We start from the raw sequence: 11,444 nt of genomic DNA on the forward strand, positions 1-11,444 counted from the left end.
CAATAACAAAACTTAGATTCACTATCCTGTATTTAGAAAACTGGGTGAATCACAGAATACTCATTGGAAATGTTTCCCTCTCATGGTTAAACACGAAAAGTGTTGGCATTTGAAGGAGAGTCAGTTATTTGGACAGTTCTCATAACTAGGACACCTCATTGCTTAGCCACCATTTTCCAGGTATTTTAGCTAATATGCAAATCAACAACAGCTGGGAAAACAAAACCACCAGAGCATCAGCACAATAGAGCGAATATGCTCACGGGTTTTGTCAGGTTCTCTTGAGAACTGCTGTAGAATTAAAAATACAAATATCACTTACATAAAGTATTACTGAAATACATAAACAGAATTCATCATTTTGGAAAAAATCATTTTCAGAATGGGGTGCCTGGGTGGCTGAGTTGGTTAAGCGTCCAACTTCAGCTCAGGTCATGATCTCACAGTTTGTGGGTTCGAGCCCCGTGTCAGGCTCTGTACTGACAGCCAGCTCAGAGCCTGGAGCCTGTTTCAGATTCTGTATCTCCCCCTCTCTCTCTGACCCTCCCCTGCTCACGCTGTCTCTCTCCCTCTCTCAGAAATAAATAAAACATTAAAAATTTTTTAAAAATCATTTTCAGAGTATCTAAATGAAGAGACTAAATATTCTCTGTTCAATCATTCTAATCTATTTAGGATTTTTAATGGAATTACTGCCACATTAAGTAAGTTGCATCTTCACCTCTTTTTTTTTTATTGTATCTGACTCATCTTCTTCTCAAAGGAAAAACAAACAACTATTTTTTTGCCAACTGCAAGGATTCCCCCCCATAAATATACCCAGTGGAAGTAAAAAAACCACACAATTTCAAGGTCGAAGGAAACAAAAACAAACCAGCAAGAAAGTTGAAGGGAGAAAATAAGATTTAAAAAATTTATTTAAGTTACAAACTAGTCAGTAGGGCTAATATATTTTTAAATTGATATACCATTCTGCACTGTGTAAACGACATCCAAGATGCTTAGGTTTTTGTAAATCAAACAGAGGTATAACTTGCATATTAAAGGAGAAAACAGTCTAATGGTTCCCTCTACTGGACGCACTGAATTCCTGCATCAGGGGAATGCACAGAAAAGTCTGAGAGGATACAGGACAAACCTGCATCGTAGTCTTTCTGGAGAGGAGGGGGGTTGACAGGAAGGTCTAACTGAGGGAGCATTTTCCTTCAGTTTGTATCATTTACTTTTTTTTTATAGTGAGAGAAAAGTCATCACTTACATAATTAGAGAATTTTTTTAAAAAGATACAAAATTCTGTATAACACACTCTCAGTTTAAAAACATTTTTATTTTGAGAAAGGTAGAGAGAGTATGTGCTTGCAAGTGGGGGAAAAGAGCAGAGGGAGAGAGAGAGAAAGAAAGAGAGCGAGAATTTCAAGCAGGCTCCACGTTCAGTGCAGAGCCCAACATGAACTTGATCCTACATCCTTGGATCATGATCAGAGCCTAAATCAAGAGATGCTCAATTAACTGAGCCACTCAGGCACCTCCCCATTTAAAAATTTTATATATACTTATTTATGTATTTATATAATATGAATATTTATATACTTATATACATATATATTTGGGTAGAATTAGACATATATAAAAATGGGTAGAATTACACCAGAAGGTCAACAGTTTTTAATTTTGGCTGTGAGGATTACGGATGATACCTATTTTCTTCTTTATGCTCTTTTGATTTTTCTAAATGTTTTGTAATAAGCATGCGTTGATTTTATAATTAGGAAAATATTCTATTTATCAGTAAGAAGTTTTAAAAGCCTAGTAGATATTAAGTCCATAAAAATGTTTTCTTTCAATGAAAAAGATCTTGTTTCAACTGTTTTTGTCAATTTATTCAATGTCTGCTTTTAGGTGATAGTTTATTCCCTAAGAATAAATACATATTGCAAGATATGGAAATGTAATGCTCAAAATCTACCAAGTGGCATGGCTGAAATAAGTCATGAAATCATATGCAGGTACTTCCCAACTTGTTTGTGGATTGTGTGTCTCTACCATCTGGTTGTTTAGAACTCAAAAAACACTTCACCATAGGAATAGTGCTATAAATATACTTCTCAAGTTAGGCCACAAAGTCTATTTTACCCAAAGTATTGCTAACCTAGTGTGTTAATTGCAGTAAAAGTAGCAAACAATATTTTCAGTGAAGCATAGTAAGCGAGATGTCCTTAATAGCAGTATAACCCAAATGAGGGCTGGGGCCCTTGGCCTATAACCTGATTTAAAGTTCCTCAAACTCCAGTACTGTGGTGTGGGGAAGCCCACACCTCTATATTTCTGTGAATTCATAGGGACTTATTTTCTTATGGTGTAAAGATATAAAGAATGTACTCATATTAATGCAGTGTGGATATGGCTCAAGATTCTGTAGGGGAGAGGAGGAGGGAGCTTATATTGCTCAATTTAAAGATCGATTTTAGATGAAAAACCTTAGTGTATCAAAGGACTATATCAAGAAAATAAAAAGGACAACCCACAGAATGGGAGAGAATACTTGCAAACCAAATATCTGATAAGGGTCTATTATCCAGAATTTTAAAGTTTATTAATATAAAGATAAATACCCAAATTTAAAAATGGGCATAGGCAGCAATAGCACTGCTAGGAATTTACCCAAGGGATACAGGAGTGCTGAGGCATAGGGGCACATGTACCNATATACTAATGGCTAATAAGCATATGCAGAGACGCTCAAAATTATCAGTCATTAGCGACATGAGATTCAAAACCTCAATGAGGTGCCAATTCACACCCGCCACGATAGCTATGGCAAAGATGTGGAGAAATTGGAACCTTCGTACCTTGCTGGAGATCATGTAAAATGGTGTAGCCACTGTGGAAAACAGTTTGGCAGTTTTTCCAAAAAGTGAGAGGAGTTACCCTATGACCCTGTGATGCAACAATCCCACTCCTAGGTGTACATCTGTGATGGTTAATTTTATGTGTCAATTTCACTGGGTCATGAGATGCCCAGATTCTAGCTTCAACAATATTCCAAGTGTGTCTGTGAAAGAGTATCTAGATGAAATTAGTACTTAAATTGGTAGTCTGAGTAAAGTGAATAGCCTTCCCCAATGTGGATGGGGCCTCCATCCAATCAGTTGAAGGCCTGAATAGAAAAAGAAAACTTAATAAGGGAGACTTCACTCTGCCAGACTGTCTTTGAGCTGGAACATCAATCTTCATCAATCTTCTCTTGCCTTCAGACCTGACTGTCTTGGGCTTCTCAGAGACTCCATAATTATATGAGCCAATTGCCAATTCCTTATAGTATATCAGATATATCTACCTATATCTATATCATCTATATTTATCTCTATCTCTATTTTGCATAAATATATGTATTCTGTTTTTCTAGAGAACTCAGACGAATACAGTATGTAAAACAAATGAAAGCATATGTTCATAAAAGATTTGTTTGTAATAGTCAAAAAGCAGAACAACTAAAATGTCCATCAACTAATGCACAGTTAAAGAAATCATGGTATAATCCATAAATAGAATATTATTTGGCAGTAAAAAGGAATGATGCACTAATATGTGCTAAACATGAATGAACCTTGAAGACATTATGCTAAATGAAAGAAGCCAGACACAAAAGGCCACTATTCTATGAATCCATTAGTATGAAATGTTCAGAAGAGGCAAATCCATAGAAACAGAGAGTGGATTAGTTGTTGCCAGGGATTGGGGAAGGGGAGAGATCTTTTCTAACTGCTAAAAACCATGAGAGACTCTTGAATGCTGACAAAAACTGAGGACTGATGGATGTGGGGGGAGGGGGGGATGGGCATGGAGGAGGACGCTTGTGGGGATGAGCACTAAGTGTTATGTGGAAACTAATTTGACAATAAACTATTAAAAAAAAAATTTATTAAGCATGAGTAAGGAGTTTCTTTTGGGGGTAAAAAAGGATTGTGAAATTGGGAGCTAAACAACTTTATAAATATACTGAAAAACAGTGAATTATATATTTTAAATGGTAAATTTTATGACACATAAATTATAAATTAAAGAGATAGCAGATAGACTGGATAGTTTAGAGCCCCTGATGATCTCTTTATCTTTCAGGGGGAGTAGCAGGAAATTGATGGTGTTGAGTAAGTATAATAAAAGGCCCAATAGATTATCTATTTGATGAATAACGTGTTTTGGTTAGTGTTATTATTCCTAAGTCTCATTCCTGAGATTGCTCTGGTTTTTAAGAAATTTCAAAAAGCATTTCTGTGTAATTAAATAGAATGTCCTGAATGTAATGAGATTTTGTTTGTAAGAATGCAGCGTTCTCCTGGGAGAAGGCCATGTGTGCAATCTTCAGTTCTCCTCATGGGGAAACTGAGCAAATGTGGAAGGTCTGGACCCTGAGCCATTCCTATACAAACTCCAGGACAGATCCTGGGAGTTTTTGTTAAGCTAAATCTCTGGTAGCTGTTTCTTTTGTCTTTCTCCTAAAAGTGAAGCGTAGGTATTGTGGTTATTTGAATCCAGATTTAGAAAACTGCGGTTTTATGTGACAGTGACCCCTAAGAAACTGCTTGTGTCCTCTTTAACCTTGTCCCCATGCCTACCGATTAGATAGCCAGGCGATTTTATTCTCTGGATTATACACTCAGGATAATTGAAATGAATGTATATATATTTTTTAAGGTTTATTTATTTTTGAGAGAGAGAGACAGAGACAGAGCGTGAGAGGGGAAGGGGCAGAGAGAGGGAGACACAGAATCTGAAGAGGCTCCAGGCTCTGAGCTGTCAGCACAGATGTGGGGCTTGAACTCACAAACTATCTGATCAGGACCTGAACTGAAATCGAACACTTAACTGACTGAGCCATCCAGGCGACCCAAAATGAATGTATTTTTAGTACGCCGGGACCAAGGACTTAAAGTTAGTTCTCCTTACTTTGCTTTTGTTACGTCTGTTTTGGTGTGTGCACAAGACTTCTCTCCCGAGGTGGAGAGGTTCCAAATGGATATTTCCTTTGTTGTGTTTCCGCCGTGTGCATCTGTGCTGAGCGGCTCTGCACATCCAAGTGGCCTGGCACAGGTAAAATTTCATTATGGCCAGAAAGCATCACCTGCCGCGCTTTCCAGGCAAGCAGGGCAAATCCCTCCTGCCCTGGGGCTGTCGCTTCATGACGAGCGGTGGCCCCAGAGTAGAAGTGGGGTGGGGGGCGTTGCTGGGACCCCAATTCATTTCTAATAGCATCATCTCCACACATCCATTCTTTACTTCCCAAATCCTATGAGCATCAGTAACATCAGTACCAAACCTAGACGTTTCAGAAATATTTGGACTTTTGACGATGAAAGGTTTGTGTCAAGCGCATCTACAATCTGGAACTGGAAAACCCAAGACCTACTAAGGTTTGTCAGCACAGCCACATGGGCAGGTAGGGGAGAGAAGAGTTCATGAATGTACATGTGTACAAGGCACGAAGCCTGGAAAAAATGGTCTAATCCAGATATTTCTGTCCTACCCACTGTCTCAGCCTGTTCTCCCCTGCAGTACCAGCCACAACGCTTCCCATCTGTCCCTCCCAGAATCCTCTCCTCATCCTTAGCCACCAGCTGCTTGGTTCTCCTGTAACATAGAGAGCAATTTAGCTGCTTTGGCTTCTAATCCGATTACCACAGAATTGAAGGAGCACACACGTGTGATGACAATGAGCCCCTAATACACCCAGTACATTCTGCTTAGTATGAATTTTCACTGAGCTCTCCCGCATAAAACAATTGTGTATTCACTCAACCAATATTGGCTGAGTGGCTGCTAGGTGTCAGGCGCCGGCACATGAAGATAAAACACAGAGTGGACAGTAGGTGGTGAGAGACTCAGGCCACTGACTCTACCAGCTCCCCGGATGTCTGTTCCCTGCCTCACTGCCTTTGTGCAAGCTCTTCTCTCTGCCGGTGGGTGTGCCCTCCCTTCCTCCTGTCTGTAGGATTAACTTCCACCCAACTTGGACACCACTGCCTCAGCCCAGCCCAGCCAGGCTGTTTTCGGGTCATCTCCTCCCATTTCTATAATATATGCATATTTTTATCTTTACATCTGCCACGGGGAACTGAAAATAACTCCCAAAATGGGGGNTGTTGACCACATTATTGAGTTTCAAGGATTTGATTTCTCCTGACTTCCCTTCTGAAAAGGAATAAAGATGAATTTTGGCATAAGCACAGAGAATTGCCCCAGGCGATGAAGGCCCCACCAGCCTGCAAGTATCCTGCCTCCCCGGTCACCATTTGTACACTTGTCACTGCATAGCTGATGGCCTGTGGGGTGGCACCTGGACCTGTGCCGGACTGGACGGGAGGAGCCTGGTCACAGCTGCTTCTCTCGGGGAGTCGGCATGTGGGTCACCAGAAGTGAAGGACTGTGAAGCGAAACCAGGGCCCACAGCAAGGCAGGCAGTCCGCGGGAGGAGCGGCCAGCAGGCTGAGCTCTGGAAGGGTGGATCTGCTTGTTGGCAGGCTCTGGGTGCTTCAGGTTGTCACCGAGACTAAAGGGACAGTGCAGATCTCAGCTTGCGGTCCCCATAGAGCCTCGTAGCACATCTTCTGAGCTTTCCTCTGCCTCTCGACTTCTTTGGAAGATCTCATAAAAACTCCTCACCAGAGCTGTCATCTAAATATCTCTCTGACACAGGTAAGAAGAAAGATGAGAAAATTAATACACTAGAAAGGGAAATCCTTAGGTAAAAGAGAAGCATTTTAATTAGAGTTGCAAAGCTTCTGTGGTTCTCTACCTTTTTTGGGGGGGGTAGTCTTAATATTTTATTTTAAAAAGTTGGGTGTGTATGTACATTTGTTATACTTTATTCCTATTTTTAATTTTCCCTAAGAACTCTATTCTTCTTCCTATAAACTTTCCTGCAGCAAAAAACACATAACGCAAATATACCTTGTTAACAGTATCGAAGTAGTATAGTCTTGTTACCTATAGGCACATAGGTACACCAGAGCTCTAGAATTTTTTCATCTGGCAGGATTGCAACTCTGCACCCATTGAACAACTCCTTGATTTCCCCTTTCCCCAAGCCCTGGAGACCCCCATTCTACTTACTGTTTGTATGAATTTGGTTACTTTAGATACCTCATATAAGTGGAATCATGCAGTATTTGTCTTCATGTGATTGGCTTATTTCACTTAGCATGATGTGCTCAAGATTCATCCACATTGTAGCATATGACAGAAGTCCCTTCTTTTAAAAAGTTGAATAATATTTCATTGTATGTATAGACCACATTCTCTTTATCCAGTCCTCCACCCATGGACATTTAGGTTGCTTCCACATCTTGGCTATTGTGAATAATGCTGCAGTGAACATGGGTGAGCAAATATCTCTTCGAGATCCTGTTTTCAATTTTTTTAGATAGGTACCCAGAAGTGAAATTGATGAATCATATAGTAATTTTATTTTTAAGATTTTTAGGACTTTCCATACTGTTTTCCATAGGGCCTGCACGATTTTAGAATCCCACCAACAGTGCAAAAGGATCCTAATTTCTCCACAGCCTCTCCAAAACATGTTATTTTCTGGTGTGTGGGAATTTTTTTTAAATGTGGCCATCGTAATGGAGGTGCGGTGATATCTCACTGTAGTTTTGATATGCATTTCCCCGATTTTTAGAGACATTGCGTATCTTTTCATAAGCTTGTTAGCTATTTGTATATCTTCTTTGGAAATATGCCTATTCAAGTCCTTTGCTCACAAACCTTGTTCTCACAAACTGTGAGATCATGACCTGAGCTGAAATCAAGAGTCAGGTGTTTAACAGACTGAGCCACACAGGCACCCCTTTGGCACAGTAGATTTTAATCTCGATATAGTCACATTTGCCTATTTTTGCTTTTGTTGCTTGTGTTTTTGTGTCATCTACAAGAAATCATTTCCCATTATAATGTCACGAATGTTTTCCCCAACATTTTTTTTCCCTAAGAACTTTACAGTTTCAGGTCTTAGGTTTAGTTCTTTAATCCATTTTGAGTTAATTTTTGCATATGGTCATAAGTAAGGGTCCATCCTTATCCTTTCATATGTGGATAGCCAGCTTTTCCAACACCATTTGTTGAAGAGGCTATTCTTCCAGTGTGTAATTCTGGCACCCTCACTGAAGATCATTTGGTCATAAATGTGTGTCTTTATTTCTGGGCTCTCTGACAGTACCATTCTGTTTTGACCATTGTAGCTTTGTAAGATGCTTTGAAATCATGAAGTGTGAGATCAGCTACTTTGTTCTTCTTTCTCAAGATTGTTTTGATTATTTGAGGTCCCTAAAGATTCAACATAAATTTTGGGCTTCCCACCCCCCCAAATCCATTGGGATTTTGATAGGGATTGCATTGAATCTGAAGATTGGTTTGGATAGTATGGACATTTTGGTAGCTGAGTGTCCGACTCTTGATTTCAGCTCAGGTCTTGATCTCAGGGTTGTGAGTTCAAGCCCTGTGTTGGGCTCCATGGTGGGCATGGAGCCTACTTAGAAAAAAAACATTTATTAGGGACACCTGGGTGGCTCAGTTGGTTAAAGCCCAATTCAGTTCAGCTTGGGTCGCCATCTAATGGTTCGTGAGTTTGAGCCCCACATCAGGCTCTGTGCTGACAATGCAGAGCCTGCTTGGGATTCTCTCCCTCTCCCCCTCCCACATACACACTCTCTCTCACTCTCTCTCAAAAAAAAAAGTTTATTAGTAAGTATTTTATTCTTTTTGATACTATTGTAATTAGGATTGTTTTCTTAATTTCCTTTTCAGATTCTTCATTGTTAGCGAATAGAAGTGTAGGTGATTTTTGAGAGTTGGTTTTATAACCTGCAACTTTACTGAATTCACTGAACAGTTCTAATAGTTTTCGCATGTAATCTTTTGGGTTTTCTACATGTAAAATCATGTCATCTGCTAACAAATACCTTTGTTTCCCTCTTTACGATTGGATACCTTTTTCTTTCTTTCCCTTGGACGCTCAACTGACTGAGCCACCCAGGCCCCCTAATGTTACATTTATTTTATGTTGAATTGTCCTTGCATTCCAGGGATAAATCTTACTTGTTCATGGTGTATAGTCCATTTATTTTTACTTTTTTAATGTTTTTTATTTATTTCTGAGAGAGAGAGACTGTGAGCAGGGGAGGGTCAAAGAGAGAGGGAGACACAGAATCTGAAACAGACTCCAGGCTCTGAGCTAGCTGTCAGCACAGAGCCCAACGTGGGGCTTGAACCCACAAATCGTGAGATCATAACCTGAGCCAAAGTCGGACATTTAACTGACTGAGCCACCCAAGCGCCCCTGTATAGTCCTTTTAAAGTGCTGTTGATTTGGTTACTAGCATTTTATTGAAGAGTTTTGCATTGATATTCATCAGGGATATTGATCTGCATTTTGTCGGATCTTTCGTATTAGTAGCTGAGTAATGCTGGACTCATAAAATATATCAGGAAGTTTTCCCTCCTCTTCAATTTTTGGGTAGGGTTCAAGAAGGATTGGTGTTAATTCTTTAAATATTTGGTAAAATACTCTAATGAAGCCATCTGGTCCTGGGCTTTTCTTTGTTGGGGGTTTTTGAGTGAATTCGTAATTGATTACTGATTATTAATCGATTATTAATTAAACCTCTTTACTAGTTACAGGTCTATTTGGATTTCTCTTTCTTCATGATTGAATCCTACTAGATTTTTTCTAGGAATTTAACCATTTCTTTTCAGTTATCTCATTTGTCGGCATGTAATTGTTCATAGTAGTCTTTTATAATCTATTTTATTTCTGTGACATCTGTTGTAATTTCTATTTCATCTCTGATTTGAGTCTTTTCTTTTTCTTTGTCTAGCTAAGGGTTTGTCAATTTTGTTGGTTTTTTAAAAAAACAGTTCTCAGCTGGCTTAGTGGATAGAGCATGTGACTCTTTATCTAGGGGTCATGAGTTTGAGCCCCATGTTGGGTGCAGAGTTAAAAAAAAAAAAGTAACCAATTAAGGGCATCAGGGTGGCTCAGTTGGTTAAGCGTCCTACTTCAGCTCAGGTCATGATCTCACAGTTTGTGAGTTCGAGACCTGAGTTAGGCTTCATGCTGACAGCTCAGAGCCTGGAGCCTGCTTCAGATTCTGTGTCTCCCTCTCTCTCTGCCTCTCCCCTACTCATGCTCTCTCCCCTCAAAAGGAAATAAACAAGAACAAGAACAACAACAGTAACAAAAACCGAAACAAACACAAAAAACAAAAAAAAGAAACATTAAAAAATTTTTAAAAAGTAACCGATTAGTTTCACTGATTTTTCCCCTATTTTTTCTATTCTATCTTACTTATTTCTTCTCTAATATTTATTGTTTTCTTTTTATTGCTAGCTTTGGATTTAAATGGTTCTTTTCCTAGTTTCTTGACATATAGTTAGGTTGTTGATTTGAGAAGTTTCTTCTATTTTAATGTATTTACTGCTCTAAAACTTAGTACTGCTTTTGCTGCATCCCCCTAAGTTTTTGGTATGTTGTGCTTTCATTTTCCTTTGTCTTAAGATATTTTCTAGCTTCACTTGAACTTTTGATTGTTTAGGAGTGTGTTAATTTCCACTTTTTAATAAATTTTCTGGTTTTCCTACAGCTACTGATGTCTAGTTTCATTCCATATTAATCAGAAAAAATACTTGATATGATTTCAATGTTCTTAAATTTGTCGACTTTTTGTGGCCTAAAATGTGCTCTATCCTGGAGAATGTTCTATGTTGGCTTGAGAAGAATGTGTATTTTGCTGCTGTTGGGTGGAGTATTCAGTCTTTTAGGTCTGACTGGTCTATAGTGTCTGTTTCCTTATTTATCTTCTTTTTTTTTTTTTTAATTTTTTTTAATGTTTTTTACTTATTTCTAGGAGAGAGAGAGAGAGACAGCGTGAGCAGGGGAGGGTCAGAGAGAGAGGGAGTCACAGACTGAAACAGGCTCCAGGCTCCGAGCTGGCAGTCAGCACAGAGCCCGACGCGGGGCTCGAACCCACGAACCGCGAGATCATGACCTAAGCGAAAGTCAGACGCTTAACCGACTAAGCCACCCAGGCGCCCCTCCTTATTTATCTTCTATCTGGTTGTCTGGTTGTTCTATTCATTACTGAAACTGAGGGGCTGAAATCACCTATTGTTGGGGCACCTGGGTGGCTCAGTCAGTTAAGCATTTGACTCTTCTTTTTGGCTCAGGTAATTATCTCATGGTTCATGAGTTTGAGCCCTGTGTTCTGTGCTGTCAGCGCAGAGCCTGTTTGGGACTGTCTTTCTGCCCCTCCCTTGCTCTCTCTCTCAAAATAAATAAATGAACCTTAAAAAAAAGAAATCTCCTATTGCTACTATATCCTTGTCTATTTTTTCCTTCAATTCTATCAATGTTTGCTTTGCATATTTGGGTGCTCTAACATTAGGTGTGT

Source organism: Crocuta crocuta, unplaced genomic scaffold, assembly GCF_008692635.1.
Source record: "Crocuta crocuta isolate KB4526 unplaced genomic scaffold, BGI_CrCroc_1.0 scaffold26, whole genome shotgun sequence".
NCBI classification, from domain to species: Eukaryota; Metazoa; Chordata; class Mammalia; order Carnivora; family Hyaenidae; genus Crocuta; species Crocuta crocuta.